This window comes from Dromiciops gliroides, chromosome 3 (assembly GCF_019393635.1).
Source record: "Dromiciops gliroides isolate mDroGli1 chromosome 3, mDroGli1.pri, whole genome shotgun sequence".
NCBI classification, from domain to species: Eukaryota; Metazoa; Chordata; class Mammalia; order Microbiotheria; family Microbiotheriidae; genus Dromiciops; species Dromiciops gliroides.
In genome coordinates, this window is record NC_057863.1 from 150,859,331 (window position 1) to 150,876,080 (window position 16,750).

Sequence of the window (16,750 nt, forward strand, 5' to 3'; positions counted from 1 at the left end):
TACCCTAATTGGGAAAATGTTGCTTATCTTCTTTGCCAGAATTACCCAGTATACTTTTCCTTTCCTTCCTCTCAAAGTTTCCCTGTACTTTCTTTCCTAGAAGGCACGGTGTTATTTTTTTTCCTATTATCATCTTAGAATGAACATGATAAACTCATTCATACTATATTAACAGCCCAATTTGCTTAACTAAGAATATTTACATTTTAACAGGAAAACTTTCTTAATATATCCTTAATGGGATTTTAGACAGGGTAAACTATTTTTAGTCATGAACCTTCCAATGCCCCTCAAATTACTTCTAAGTAGCTGACTAACCACTTACACAGGTAAGAATAGCTGTTGGGTCAAGAAGCCCCTCTCTACTCCACAATCAAAAAACACATCTCCTAGGGTAAAGAGGAGATTCAAACAGAATAATTTGTACTTCACTGTCACATCTCATCACCTTCTAATCAGGAAGACAGGGAGGGCATCTCAGGTTTATGGTTTTATGTTTTCAGACCCAGTAGGTCTCCACAAATCCAACTCATCATGAAAGACCTAGTAGTTCACAAAACTTTCCTATCTTATCTGACATGAAATTAATTTGTATAGAGAAAACAAACCTCCAATCATTTCTCACAGTTGGAAGTGTTATTACTTTTTGAGGGAAAGACAGCAGCAGATAAGGTGATTATATAAATCTTTCTAATAGTTCAACCTGGATCATTTACTATGTATCCAGAAGACAAAGTGTTTTGTTTTAAAAGGGATAGACACAAATAGCTATTTAGGAAATCAATTATTTAACACATTGTCTAAAACTAGGAAGAAATAGGTAATATAATGTACCTTGGCTTGCTTGAACATTTCCCCAAACTTAGGAGGCAAAACTGAATTAATTTTATATGATGCCTCAGGAAATACCTCTAAATGCCTAAGAATACATAGATAGGTAACTATATACCTCTGAAACAATTATGTAAAGTGAAATTTGAAGCAGTCAGACATTGTATATTGCCTATATGTTTACAGTTTGGGGAATTGGGGCATGAAGAATTTCTTTCAAGCAACCTGAAGTTTATTTGAGGTGAGCTTCTTCTGAAATGCTTGAGACCATATTTATGGCTATAATTCCAGATATTCTCTAGGCCTTTATTAGAGTTAAACATATTTTGTTTTCTTATGCTGACATATTTTCCAGAATTATTTAGTTTGCCTCAAAATTTGATATTATTTTGAAGCATATATTTGATTAGAAAAACCTTTTTTACCATTAATTTTAGCTTTACTAACATTTCAAAATTAACTTTTATTCCAGGGAAGGACAACTTAAGTGCATGTACAGAAAATAATAGATATCATTATACAAAAAATCTACAAGTAGACTTCTGGTAAATATGGCACATAACAGTATCCAGTTAAGCCTAGTTCTCTCTAAAAAATCACCTCAGGAAGAATATGAAACTATACCAAAAGTTTAAAATAGCTCATCAAACAAAAGAGAATTATCTACAGTAAAGCAATCTTCATGAAAAAGAAAAAGGAAAAGACAAGACAACAAGCAACCAGGCTATTACCCTAAACAATCACTGCCAGTCTCACTTTGAGTCCATGCTGAGGAAGAAGGTAAATGGCCGTCATTTCTTGGCTTAGAGCCTGGACCCATTTTAAGCTGGTGCTTATATAGTGTCTATTTCCTGGCTGGTTCATGAAAGCCCTTGCTCAGAGCTAGATCCAAGGGAGTAGAGTGGTAGTTATATAATAGTACAGCTAGATACTTCCTTGGAACAATCCCCATGGGTACAATGAGTACTCAGCTCTATATGGGTTCGAATAGTTCTCTACTCCCATCCTGAGGCTTGAACAGAGGAATATCTATTACGATTATTGTAGTAAATACAGAGCCAAGAGTTCAGAAGAAGCCACTAGGTAAGAATGAGTTTGGGAGTTCAGAAGGGGAGAACCCTCATCAACCCTTCCTAATAAAGAAATGAGCAAACACAAGAAAACCCCTAATAAAATGAAGAAATACTATGTGTTAAGAGAACCCCAGGGTGAAAGTCCAAAATAATAACTCAAAAATAAATAGAAGTATATAAAAGAAGAGACCCTGAAAATGAATATAAAGCCTTGTTCTCTTTCCCCTACCCCTTCTTGTCAGTGTTCTTCTTTGTGTTGTCTTCTCCCATTACCTTATCAGGTTCTTGAGTGCAAGGATTATCTTGCTTTTTTCATATTATAAACCCAGTGCTTACTACAGTAGCTGCCACAAAGTGGGTACTTAGTACATATTTATTAAATAATACCAAACAAGGCTTACATTTTCAGACAATGTGTTGATTTTCACTCTGGTTGTTTGTTATAACGAAAGGATCTATAAAGGGTTGGGGAGTCACTAAGAAGTGGCAGTCATGTAAAGCAAGAAAATAGAATCAAAAGAAAACTTTAAAAGAAAAAAAGAAATTAAAGAAAATATGAAAGAAGAGAAAAGGATTCAAAATCAAGATTTGGAGGATAATTGTGAAGAGGAATAAACAGTTTAGAAATGAAGTTGCAAAATGTTGCCAAGGTAATGGACATTTTCAAAAACAGCATGGAGAAAATTGAGCTCAAAATGTTAGTGAAAGCTAGAAGGGTCATTATAAAAATGTGAAAAGATAGAAATCTTAAAAGTATTTACTACCAGAAAAAGAGTATGAAAATAGGATGAAGATATATGATTTAAGATTCACAGCGCTTCCCTCAAAGTATGATGAAATAGTCAACCTAGGCAATATATTTCAACTAGGCAATATATTTCAAGACTAAATTACTAAATAACATTGAAATTCTCTCCATTTCCCCATCATTTTTAAAAGAAAGGGAAAAAGAGAGGAAATAATATTCTAGGAAATTATATTGGGGGAACTTAACAATTATAACCATGGATGTAAATGGGATAAATTCACCCATAAAACAGAGGAGAGGAGCAGAACAGATCAGAAAGGAAATCCCAATAATTTTCTGTTTGAATGAAAAATACTCAAAATATAAAGTTTCCTAAAAATTAAAAATGTGGAGTTGTATTAAAAACTTGAATTCCTCCTTTGAATTGAGAAAAAGCAAGGCTAATAATCATGAAAAGGAAAAGAATTGGTGTATAGAGATAAGCAGGGAAACTACAAAAAGCTTAAAGGCACCATAAGTAATAAAGTAATACTAATATTAAAGATATATGAACAAAGGGCCTAATGTCTAAATTCTTAAAGCAAAAGATAATCAAAACACAATGACAACTACAAAGAAAAAACATTGGGCACTCCAGCATATCTCTTTGAGTCTAGATAGATTTAACAAAAAAGTGAACAGGAAAGATGTTAAGACTTTGAATAGAAAGTTAGAAAACTTAAGTATGATAGACATTTTATGATTACCAAGTAGTGTTTATGAATGTGTATATTTTACAGCTTTCCATGAAACTCTGTGAAAAATGTCCATGTGGAAAGGGGAAAGGGACCCACATGTACAAAAATATTTATAGCTGCTCTTTATGTGATGGCAAGGAATTAGAAGTTGAGGGGGTGCCCATCAATTGGGAAATGGCTGGACAAGTTGTGGTATAGGAATACAATGGAATACTATTGTGCTGTAAGAAACGATGAGCAGGAGGAGTTCAGAGAAATCTGGAGGGTCTTGTGTGGGCTGATGATGAGTGAGATGAGCAGAACCAGAAGAACATTGTACACAGTATCATCAACACTGAGTGTTGATCTACTGTGATGGACTATATTCTTCTCACCAAAGCAATGGTACAGAAGAGTTCCAGGGAACTCATGATAGAAGAGGATCTCCAAATCCAAAAAAAAAAAATAATAAAAGAACTGTGGAGTATAGATGCTGAATGAAACATACTATTTCTTTTGTTTTTGGTGCTGTTGTTTGTTTTTTCTATTTTGAGGTTTTCATCATTGCTCTGATTTTTTTCTCTTATAACATGACTAATGCAGAAATAGGATTAATGTTATTCTGTGTGTGTATATATATATATATATATATATATATGTATATGGCCTAGGTCAGATTGCCTGCTGTCTAGGGGAGGGGGGAGGGAGGGGAGGGAGGGAGAAAAATCTGAAATTGTAAAGCTTGTATAAACAAAAGTTGATAACTATCTTTACATGTAACAGATTGTTAAGATAATTCGATGCTAAAGAGAAGAGCATTATATTTGATCATGGAGGCCACTGAAATGTGCTGTGCACATGTATGTGTGTGTGTTTTTGTGCATGCAAATGCACATGCATGCATACATTTGGAGAGAGGGTGAGACCTGTGCTTTAGGAAAATCACTATGGCAAAAATGGATTGTGAGTGGAGAAACCAATGGAAGAAATAATGAACTCCAGGACTATGGCAATGATTGTGTAAACTGAAAGAAAGGGGAGTATACAGGAGATTGCATATTGAGAGAAATTACAAGATTTGGTTATTGATTAATCCAATGGAATGATTAAGATTGAAGAATTTAGGATGACAATGATGTTGCAAACTTGGGAAAGTAGAGAGATAGTGAAGCCCTTAGCAATAATAGATATGTTCAGTATAGAAGTGGATTTTATAGGGAAAGATAATAAATTCTATTTTGGACATGTTGAGTCTGAAATGTAGAATAGGCAGTTAGTGATGTGGGGTGGTAGCTCAAGAAAGAATTAGGACTAGAGATTTTTGTTTAAAGTTTAAAAAAGGGTTCCTTATCCATGAAGTAGAAGTAGCTTCAATGAGAAAGGTGGCAAATTTCAAATGGTTATGCAAATGGAGTCTGTTAATTTACAATTGGAGTCTGTCAATGTGCACATTCTTCGTGTTTGTTTGGGCTATGATCACTCATGCATTTATTGGATGTACCCTGGATTTCTGACTATATACCTTGAGCTACTCCAGTGGAGGAAAAGGGGTGAAAACTGACACAAAAAGGCTATTATATTCTTTATAATAGAAATAATTTGTTTGGAAGGATGATTTTTACACTAGTTATCAAACTAGTTCACTTCCCTGCATACTTTACAGCAAGTATAGATACATTCTGGAATTGGATGAGAGAATTAAACCACATCTGGGCTTTTATTTTTTTTAAATCTACATCAACAATTTATTTACACTAATCTAAGGTAAGTTATTTTTTAAGGTAAAGGCAATCACATTCAATTTGCCACGCAGAAATTTTTTGGAACTATCTCACATCAATAAGTGTCTCTCTCTAGTTTATGACTGAAAATCAAGTAATGATATATATCACTATTGATTTCATCCAATACATTCTTCTTTTTCAATCACTAATTCATTAAGGAACCATTTAGAATGATAAGGTCTAAAGGTTTCAAGGTCTAAGAGTTTCAAGGAGAAACGATGGCAATAGTGAATGATCCAATATGGTGACAGTCCTATGTCATTTTCAGCAAAAATGCTGACAACTAAAAGCAAGTCAATAGGATTTAGTGAGATAGCTCCTCTGGAAAATAAATTTTAAAAGTTAATATCCCTTGAGTTCACATTCAACAATGTCCATTTCTGTCATTTATCAGCAAAATTAACCAGTCTCCACAGCCAGTTATATGTTATGGGCTTTAAAAAAGGGCAATGGTTTCAATTAGGTAATAAGAAAAGCACAATTACTATTCTAAGTAAGGAAAGAGATTCCAGGTAGGTGACCAAAAGTGGTTGGGTACAATTAGCAGATCTGAAAATGCCAATATGTACTCTAACATTATATACATTTGAGTAAAGGCAAAATATATGTACAATATAATCTATGATTAAATGTGTCAAAGCTCCTCCTCTAAATTTCCATGTGACCGATACAAATAACTACATGATTCTAAGTTTCTGCCCCTTTGAACCACATCCTTGATCTTTCTGATCTACCACAATGCCTAGCAACAAGTACCCTGAAACACTTTTCCTTTGATCCATAATGAAAGCCATGAATGAATTCTCTCATACAATTTCTAATAACATAGTTTTTAAAAACACCTCTTGTAAAGATTTTGATTTAAGTTTCACCTCTCATTCTCTTGACTAATATAAATAATTGAAATCAGTATGAAGAATATTTTCTAAATTTAGCAATACACTATAGCAACCTTAGATAAGTACCTGGGATCAAAGACAAATGTAAAATAAGAAAAAGTCTAGAAAATGTAGTGGAATATGTAGAGACTACCTAAGTATCTGTGTGATAAATATAGGATGGTAAGGGCTTTGCTTATATCCTTTTCTTTTCTTTTTTAAAAATTTTTTTCTTTCTTTTGGTGAGGCAATTGGGGTTGTGACTTGCCCAGGGTCATACAGCTAATAAGTGTCAAGTATCTGAGACTGGATTTGAATTCAGGTCCTCCTGAATCCAGGGCCAGTACTCTATCTACTGTGCCACCTAACTGCTCCTACATCCTTTTCAAATACATAAGCACAGTGATTTTATTTTTTCCTTAAATCGTTGATAGAAATGATCATATGGGGGCAGCTAGGTGGCACAGTGGACAAACCACTAGTCTTGGATTCAGGAGGACCTGAGTTCAAATCTAGCCCCAAACACTTGACACTTACTAGCTGTGTGCCCCTGGGCAAGTCACTTAACCCTCATTGCCCTGCAAAAAAAAAAATGATCATATAATTCTAACATGCTAGAGAAGATTGCTTAAAATCCTAAATTGATCCCTGATAGCAAATTGAATACTTCAGGGAAATTGCTCTAGTTACTTACTGGTGTACTGCTCCAAATGGTAACCTAAAAGCCCGAAAGACATAAGCAATTCCTAGTGTACAGTTTTGTTGTTGTTGTTGTTTTAACAAGGGAATAACTTATGTGGGGAGAGCGTCTTAACTTGCCAAGTCAGTATGCCATGTAATAGATAGTCTGAAAATTACCATTTTCATTTAAATAATCAAAATGTTTGCTTTTAGAATTAAACATAGCCATGTATGTGTGCATGCATGTGTGTGTGTGCTTGTGTGTGCACAAAGAACCACATCCCAGATTTTATGTTGGCTGAGAATTCTCAGATATTTCTTTCCCAACTTTCATTATCTTCATGTCTTTCCAGTCTTCTATACTGTCAATATTTACTAGGCTTACTCCTAACACATGGGGGGAAATGTTCACTGGTGGTTTCAAATGTATCACTGGCAATAAATTTTAAACTGATCAGTGCAAGTTGTACAGTAACTCTTCTAAATGAAAGATTCTCAGAGCCATGTAGAAATGTTAGAATAGGAAGGTACCTTAGAGATCATTTCAAATAAGAGAAAAATAATGCTAGAAAGGATCAAGAGATCATCTGGCCCCATTCCTTTATTTTACAGGAGAGAAAATCAATGCCCAGAGGAGTTCAGTGACTCACAAAAGATCACATAGCTATGTGTGACTTCATAGTAGGTTCTTTTCCTTATGGCAGATTGAACTTATGCCACATATAGTATGGTTTTGTTTCTGTAGTTTAAAAACATATTCAGGCTATCTTTCCAATAAACCTACATCTAGAAATGCAGATTGAATTTCTATTAATCATGCAACTCCCAAAGCTGAAACACACCCTTAATTCCTGTATGAAAATATTTTTTTTCTTCCTCCTCTTCTAAATCCTCATATATTATGCTGGCTAACATTAAGTTTAAGAGCTGGAAGAGATCTTTCAGATTATGTATTCCATTTTATTGATAGGGAAACTGAAGTCTGGAGTGGTTTGGCAGCTGGTCTAATATTCCATAGTTAGGGTCTGAAGAGGAACTAAAATCTAAGTCTCCTGACTTTCTATCCATTACAGAACATCAAACTACCTCTATCCTTAGGGATAGAATAGGTGAGCAATTATAACTAGTGGAGATCACTAAATATGATGTATTTTATTTGGTTTTTGGTTTTGGTTTTGGTTTCTTTTGGTGGGGCAATGGGGGTTAAGTGACTTGCCCAGGGTCACACAGCTAGTAAGAGTCAAGTGTCTGAGGCCAGATTTGAAGTCAGGTCCTCCTGAATCCAGGGCCAGTGCTCTATCCACTGCACCACCTAGCTGCCCCTGATGTATTTTAACTTTAATAAAACATCTGATACCGTTTCACTGAATGATACTTGAATTTTATCTTGTTTGCACACTGAGAGTATCGAAAACTGATAAAATATTAGCAATGATCTAGGAGACAGGAATTAGACTTTTGATTTTATTGGCATATAGATGAGGTTATCAACTTAGAGTATTAAAGAGTTTCCTAGAGAACCAAAGGTGAGGTGACTTGCCAGGGATTGCAGAGTCAAGATGCATCAAAGATAGAACTGGGAACCTCAGCTTTTCTGGCTCCAAGGCCAAATCCCTACCTATTATGCCATGCTGACTCTCAACATTAGCAAAAAAAAATATATAGCATGTATGTGCGTGCATGCATGCATGCATATATGTATCTATGTGTATATATGATATATTTTCTTCATATATAGAGATATTATATATATGTTATTTTTAGAGTGATGTTCTTTCTAGAAGTAGTTGATGATGATGATAATAATAATAATAATAATAATAATAATAATAATAATAGGGGCAGCTAGGTGGCACAGTGGATAAAGCACCAGCCCTGGATTCAGGAGTACCTGAGTTCAAATCCAGCCTCAGACACTTAACACTTACTCGCTGTTTGACCCTGGGCAAGTCAGTTAACCCCAATTGCCTTACCAAAAAGAAATTAAGAATAAGAATAAGAATAATAAATTACTGGAAGTTGTCACTGGTATTAACAAGCAAAAAACAATTTTCTTCTTTGGACGTAACTTTTCTGACCTACGGAATGACAATGTTCAACTTCATGATTTCAAAGGTTACTTTCAGCTCTAAATATATGATTCCAACACAAGGTCCTGACAAATCCTTTGATATATTACTACAGAGGCAGCTAGGTGACATCGTGACACAGTGAGGCCTGAAGTAAGGAAGAACTTAGTTCAAATTTAGACTTATATACCTAGTAGATGTGTGATGCTTAGTAAGTTACTTAACCTCTATTGCCTCAATTTCATCAACTATAAAAATGTAAGTGATAACAGCGCCTACCTCCCAGGATTGTTATGAGCATCAAAAGAGATGATATTTGTAAAGTGATGAGTAGGCACTTGATAAATTCTCTTTTCCTTCCTTCCTTTCAACTATAAGTGGCATGGGAAGAAGTTACCTACCATTAATTCATGGCAATGTTAAACTTCTAACTATAGAAATTCACAACTAAAGATTTCATAAACCAAGAAAATTATTTTCATGTACATTGCCTGAAGACTTATGACAGAATATCTAGTACTTGGATTACTCATTAGACAATAAGGCTGTCTCCAAGTTGAACATATTTCCTGGTTTAAATGTTTGGAGGTAAAAGACTATTTGAGGAATTACTTGAAGAGGACCTCTAGATTACCATTTGAGACAATAACACTTGATTGATTTTCTTACATTATGTAATTATATTATTTACTATTATATAATTATAACAATACATATTATTAAAGTTATTAAATATTATTATATCATATAAAATTATGTGCTTGAAATTCTCTCCCTCTCTATGGCCCCTCTCCACATTGAGAATGCAAACAATATGATGTGAATTATAGGTGTGAAACCATGTAAAACATATTTCCATATTAGCCATGTCACAAAAACAGAAAAATAAGCAAAGGGAAAGACATACTTCACTTTATATTCAGAATTTATCAGTTCTTTTTCTCAAGGTGGATAGCATTTTTCTTCATGAGTCCTTCAGAATTGTTTTGGATCATTTTATTCATCAGAGTAGCTGTCTTTCACAGTTGATGAACTTTGCAATATTGCTTTTAGTATGTACAATGATCTCCTGGTTCTGCTCACTTCATTCTGTATCACTTCATATATGCATTCCCAGGTTTTTCTGAAAACATCTAGCTCATCATTTCTTATAGTACAATAGTACTCCACCACAATCATACCATAACTTGTACAGTCATTCTCCAATTGATGGGCATCCCCTCAATTACCAAATTTTTGTTAACACAAAAAGATTTGTTAAAAATATGTTTTTTTCTTTTTTCTTTCATTTCTTTGAGATTCAGACAAGAAGTGGTACTGCTGGCTCAAAGGATATGTACAATTTTGGCATTTCCTTCTCCAGCTCATTTTAGAGATGAGGAAACTGAGGCAAACAGGGTTAAGTCCAGGATCACACAGCTAGTGCCTGAGGTCTGATTTGAACTCCAGTCCTCCTGACTCTAGGTCAGGCTCTCTATCCACTGCATTACCTAGCTGCCCATATTTTGCTGGGCAGCTTAAGGGGTTTTTTTCAATCTTAATAGTATTTTATTTTTTTCCAGTTGCATGTAAAGATAGTTTTCAACATTCATTTTAATAAGATTTGAATTCCAAATTTCTCTCCCTCCCTCCCTTCCCTCACCCTTTCCTAAATTCTTAAGTCCATAAATTAACTCTCTTTAATCTTTTTTCCAGGTCAGTTTTTTTTTTCCAATGAGATATTTCACATTTTTTTTCTATTGTTTTAATCTTTGACTTTGTTTTATTGTTTCTTGATGTAGCATAAAGTCATTAGCTTCTACTAGCCCAACTCTAATATTTAAGAAATTATCTTTCTTAAATGAGATTTTGTATCTGCTTTTCCATTTGGCCAATTCTGCATTTTAATGAGTTTCTTTCTTCAGTGAATTTGTGTGCTTCTTTTGGCCATTTGGCCAATTTTAAGTGTTATTTTCTTCACTATTTTTTCTACCTCTTTTGCCAAGCTGCTAATTCTCTTTTCATACTTCTCTTGAATTTCCCTGACTTTTATTCCAAATTTTTCTTCTGCCACTATTTTCTCTTTATTTTCCTCTTCCATGAATTTTTGTTGAACTTGGATCCAATTTGCATTTATTCTTTGAAGCTTTGGTTGTAGGTATTTTCATACTGTTGTCTTCTTCTGGGTTTGTATCTTTGTCTTCCATACCACTCTAGTAGGTTTTAATGGTCAGAATCTTTTTGGTTTTTTGCTCATTTTTTTCCAGACTATTTCTTGACTTTGAATTTTATTTTAAAGTTGGACTCTGATAAGCCTGGGTTAGGGAAACACTGTCCCAAACTTTAGGCTTTCCTGTGCTATTGTTTTCAGAGATAGTTCTGGGGATTTGTAAAGTTTTAATGCTTCCAAGGTATTGTGATAAAGGAGAGGTGTCATCACTAATCTCCTGGTATGTGCTATGGTCTTTACCCAGAAAAGACCCCTTCTCCCCTGTAACCACAAGTGCTTATGCTCTTCTCTGTCATGAAACTGCAACCAGGGCCCCTTCTCCCTTGTGACCAACCACAAGTGCTTCTCTCTGCCCTGCATTAGAGAACCAGGAGTATAGGCAATGAATCGCCAAAGAGCACTTGGTCTTGTGCCCAGTGTCAAATAAGGGTTCCTTTTAATCCCTTTTTGACCAGTTGTCAAATCTGCTTACCATTTCTAAGTGGAGAGCTCCCAAAGCTGCTGCTGCTGCTGCTGTTGCAGCAATTCCAAGGACAGTGTTGCCTTCCAGTATGCTCAAGGCCAGCCTCATCCCAGTATCACAGACATGTCCTGCCAACTTATTAGGTTGTCTTTATCTGGAAAAATGTTTCACCTCAACCTTTTCTTGGCTACACTGCTCCAGAATTTGATTTTATATGTCATTTTGAAGTTTTAGGGGAATGTTGAGAAAGCTTGACTGAGTTGCTGCCTCTATTCCATCATCTTGCCTCATCAATTTTCTTTTCTTTTCTTTTTCTTTCTTTTTTTTGCAGGGCAATGAGGCTTAAGTGACTTGCCCAGGGTCATACAGCTAGTAAATGTTAAGTGTCTGAGGCAGAATTTGGAATCAGGTCCTCCTGAATTCAGGGCCTGTGCTTTAACCACAGTGCCACCTAGCTGCCCCTATCAGTTTTCAATACATCCTTAAGTAGAGAACTTTTTCCAATGTAGTCAATTTATTATCCAAGATAGACTTTGGAGGATCCTCCTTAATACTTGTCAGAGCATATGACCATTTACATTTGGATAACTGAGGCTTGTGAATGAGAAAAGTACACACACAATTAGGGTCTTTATCTCCCAATTATTACTCTTCTAAAGAGTGACTCTGTCCATATTTCAGTACATTTCTGAGGATCTTTCTTGTTTTACAAGTGCCTTTGAATCTAGATATACATCCAGAGTGAACATATTAAGGAGATGGGGGGAAAATCTGACACCTTCATTCTTTCCAATTCATAATATATCATGATAGCTTCATTTGAGATATTTGAGCTTAATGTCCATTTATCAGATATTGCATAATACTCATTCCTTTTGATTATAGTTTGGACTATATGACTACTGAGTTATCTTCCTAATCTATGGTATTTTGATGAATTTATACACTATGGTACCTTAGAATTTGAAGGACTCCAAGTCTCCTCAGCCATCTTTCCACAAATATGGCCTTCACTTGCTTCATTGATTGTTTTCATTTGACAGATAGGACATAGAGACATGGATTCTAGTACGAATCCTTCTGCCTACTGATTGACCTAAAGCAAAGGACTTCATTTCTTTAGCCCTCATTTTTTTCATCTCTAAAATGAGGAGTTGGACTAGATAATCTGAAATTCAATTCAACAAACATTTATTAAGTGCCAACTATGTGCCAGGCATTGGGTACACAAAAAGAAAAAAAATAGTTCCTGCCTTAAAGGAGCTCACAAACTAATGAGGGAGACAGAGGGGAGTGGGAAATGCTTTTCTGTGGAAATGAGTCCAGGTAGACCTTCAGAGGCAAAGTAGAATGAACCTAAGGTCCTACTTCTGTCTTCTATAAATGAAAGTATTGGGAAGAGTCATGTACACTACCCTCTAGCACTCCAAATCAGAGGAGAGAGTAGGCTGAGGGAAATGGCAGTATCTAGCCTTGAATTAACAGCATGGAGATGAAATTAGAGGTGATGTTCTTTACCTATGAGGAGCATATTATTTCTTGGATGTGAAACCAACCAGTGAGAACAGCAGATTAAAAGTCTATGAAATTTGTCCATATCTTTGTTCACCTACTTCTACATTTAAATTGCCATTTTTCAACTCCATGGAGCACTGAAAGACTTATGACATTGAGAGGCTGAGTCCAAGTTCAAATATGTCAGTTAATATGTGTGTAGCCCTAATGCATTGTTGGTGGATCTGTGTACTGATCCAACCATTTTGGAGAGCAATTCAGAACTATGTCCAAAAGACTATCAAGCTGTTGTAACGATTGGAATGACGCCACCTGCTGGAGACTTGCTGTAGAAGAGTTCTGCCCATGAAGCAAAGGTCTTTGAGGGCAAGACCAGGAGTCTTTTCTTTGGTGTCAGGAAGTGACGCAGGCTAGTGGGAGGAGGGAGGAAGAGACTGGTGCTCGCTCTCAGGCTCTTTCCGGAGACTCTGGTGGAGAGTGGAGCTAGAAATGCGCTCTCCCTTTAATAGATAGGAATCTAGGCCTTTTCTTCTCTCTTTACCAAACTCTTATTCTCCATAATAAATGCTTAAAAGTCTAACTCTTGCTAAAGCTTATAATTTATTGGCGACCACTCATTAGATATTTTATACAGTTTAGCTAGAATTTTAGCCCTTAACACTGTGCATACCCTTTGACCCAGCAATACCACTATTAGGTCTTTTTCCCAAAGAGATCATAAAAAGGGAAAAGGACCCACATGTAAAAGTTATTGATAGCTGCTCTTTTTGTGGTGGCAAGGAATTGGAAATTGAGGGGATGCCCATCTATTAGGGAATGGCTGAACAAGTTGTGGTATATGAATGTAATGGCATACTATTGTGCTGTAAGAAAGGATGAGCAGGCAGATTTCAGAGAAACCTGGAAGGACTTACATGAACTGATGCTGAGTGAGGTGAGCAGAACCAGGAGAACATAGTACACAGTATCAACAACATTATGTGTTGATCAACTGTGATAGACTTGACTCTTCTCAGCAATACAATGGTCCAAGATAGTTCCAAAGGACTCATGATGGAAAATGATCTCCAAATCCAGAAAAAAAAAGAACTATGGAATCTAGATGCAGATTGAGCCATACTATTTCTATGTTTTTTCTTTTTTGAGGTTTTTCCTTTTTGCTCTGATTCTTCTTTAAAAGCATGACTAATGCAGAAATATGTTTAATGTGATTGTATATATATAACCTATACCATATTGCTTGCTGTCTTGGGGAAGTGGTAGGGAGGGGAGGAAGGGAGAAAAAAATTGAAACTAGAAATTTTATAAAAACAAATATTGAAAACTCTCTCTACATGTAACTGGAAAATAATAAAATACTTTAATGAAAAAAACAAACAAACATGTGTGTGGCCTTGCTCAAATCACTTCAGTGCTCTGGGCCTCCTCAACTGTAAAATGAAGTTCTTAGATTATTATTGTCTCTAAGGTCTTATGAGCCTATGAAGTATGTCATTGCATTTGTTCATTTGCTACTCCATCTTGAATTTCTATCACTGCTATTTCCTCCTCTCTTTTTATCAGCCCAAATTTACTCATTCAATTTAAAAAACAAAATATTAAAAAAAAAAAACAGCTTCAACAAAATGCTGGAAAAGAGTTTCTAAGCATTCAAAGACCTTATTATCCTGCCACATAAAACTCAGGAGGAGTGTTCCATAGAAGTGATTTATCAGTCCATATTTTAAGTTTTGACTTTCCCCCTTTAATCCTGTAAACTATTTTTCCAAACATTAACACATTTCTAGCTCCTTTATATTAATGTTTGTAACCTATTTAAGAATTATATGAGATTTTCATTTATATAACTTTAACATTTTTGCCTCCATCTTAAGTGCAATTTTCAGTATGTATCTAGCAAAATTATCTAAAAGATCACAGGTTTTCATTTTTGTCACAAAAGTGAAACAGATTTGATATACAGAAACTATGTTTATGGAACACTTTCTTAAACTTACTTGTTCTATAAAGTGAGGTTTTTTAAGTGTTATGAAATTCTATGAACTGAAATTAGTCTAAATGTGAAAAATTACTAATCATATTTAATTATATTGAAATCCAATGCTATGTTTCTAATAAAATACTTCATTTTTTTGTTTAAACTTTTTTTCATCGGATTTGAATATCCCCAGTATCCTAAGGTTAATAGTTTCCTGATTTTGTTTTATAATTCATATCAGTGACATTATTTGTTGTTCCCTTTTTATGAATGTTTTTAAAAGAGTAAGATAGACCTGAGTCACATGGGAAATCAAGAACAGATCCAAGGTCTCTCAAATCTGTTATCCACCCAGCTTACCACATGGCTTCCATCTTCCATCTTGAATTACCATAATTTGGTTAAACAGCTCTGTAAGAATTATCATGGACCCATTGTGGCTGGGTAATTCCAGGTGAATGATATCCATAACTAAGAAAACTTAGATTATTAGGTTTAGCAAAATGTCATATCATGATTCATTATTGCTGATTGTGAAAATGCTTCAGGGGGATTGAATTAGCAGAAGGAAGACCTTTTAGGGAGTTCAGAGAGAAAGAGCTTAAGAGTATAAAATTGGAATGAATGAGATCATTTGTTTGAGGATCTAAATAAGCACATCTGAGAATTAAAATGATTAAGAGCCATCACATAAAGCAGCAGGAATTCAAGAAATAAAGGAGAATGATTTTGCTGCTTGAAAGACAATGATAAAGGTGAAAGTAATTGGTTATGACACAAGATGACTAAATCTCTATGGTTAAAATCAAGTAGAAGATTGGCATGATTATCCAGATAATTTGGAAGAAACCACAACTGCTTCCCAAAAAAACTACTCACCGAATATTAAATTATTTACTTTATAATTTCTGTGTACTTTTTCTAGAACATCATCTTAAACTTTCATATTTCTGCCTTTTAATACTTTGATGTCTCTTTAATGGCCTTAAAATAATAATATACACACATGTGAGTTTATTCCAAAGAGAAATGAAGTAATTGCTATTACCACTGTTATCATAATCTCTGAATCATGCTCATTTGGTTTGACTATACTGTTTATTATATCTTCAAATCCCTGGCATTAAACTTATATTGCATCTAACATAATATTTCTACATATACCAGGTCCATATTAGTCCTATAAAGCAGAAATAAAGGAAAATGCATATAGTAGATTTATTATCAGCAAGGCCTACCCTAAAGAAAACTCTGAAATTTGTCTTCCACCTAAAGCCTTATAACATAGCATAATTAGAGATTTCACTGTTGTGTGTACCTGTGGTTTAAAAGAGGACTGACATTATATGCTTTACCCAAGCATGATCTATTATGGAAGTCCACATTTTAATGAACCAAAATATTTTGTTTCATATTTTATCAAACTAAACATCAGTGAATCATGATATTGATTCGTTAAAACAAATATAGCAAAGACTAGGCAAATGAATGTAAATACAAGGGTATGAAATGCTAAAAGAATATCAAAGGCTTTTTTTATTCCTCTCCTAGCTATAGAATGGTAATTTCTGTTGTGATTCCCAGAGCTATTCTGCCATGCACTGCTATTTCTGTAAGATGAATCTTCTTTAGGACATGGGCTGCCCTTTTATGTTGACTGTGTGCGTGTGTATGCATAAAATACCACATCTCCAAATTAGGTTTCTGTATACTCAGTAAGGAAGACATATCAGGGCTGTCTGGCTAAAAGCCTTGTAACTAAAAGGGAATCTATCCATAGAGCTGTTCAGGGCTGTCCAAGTTCA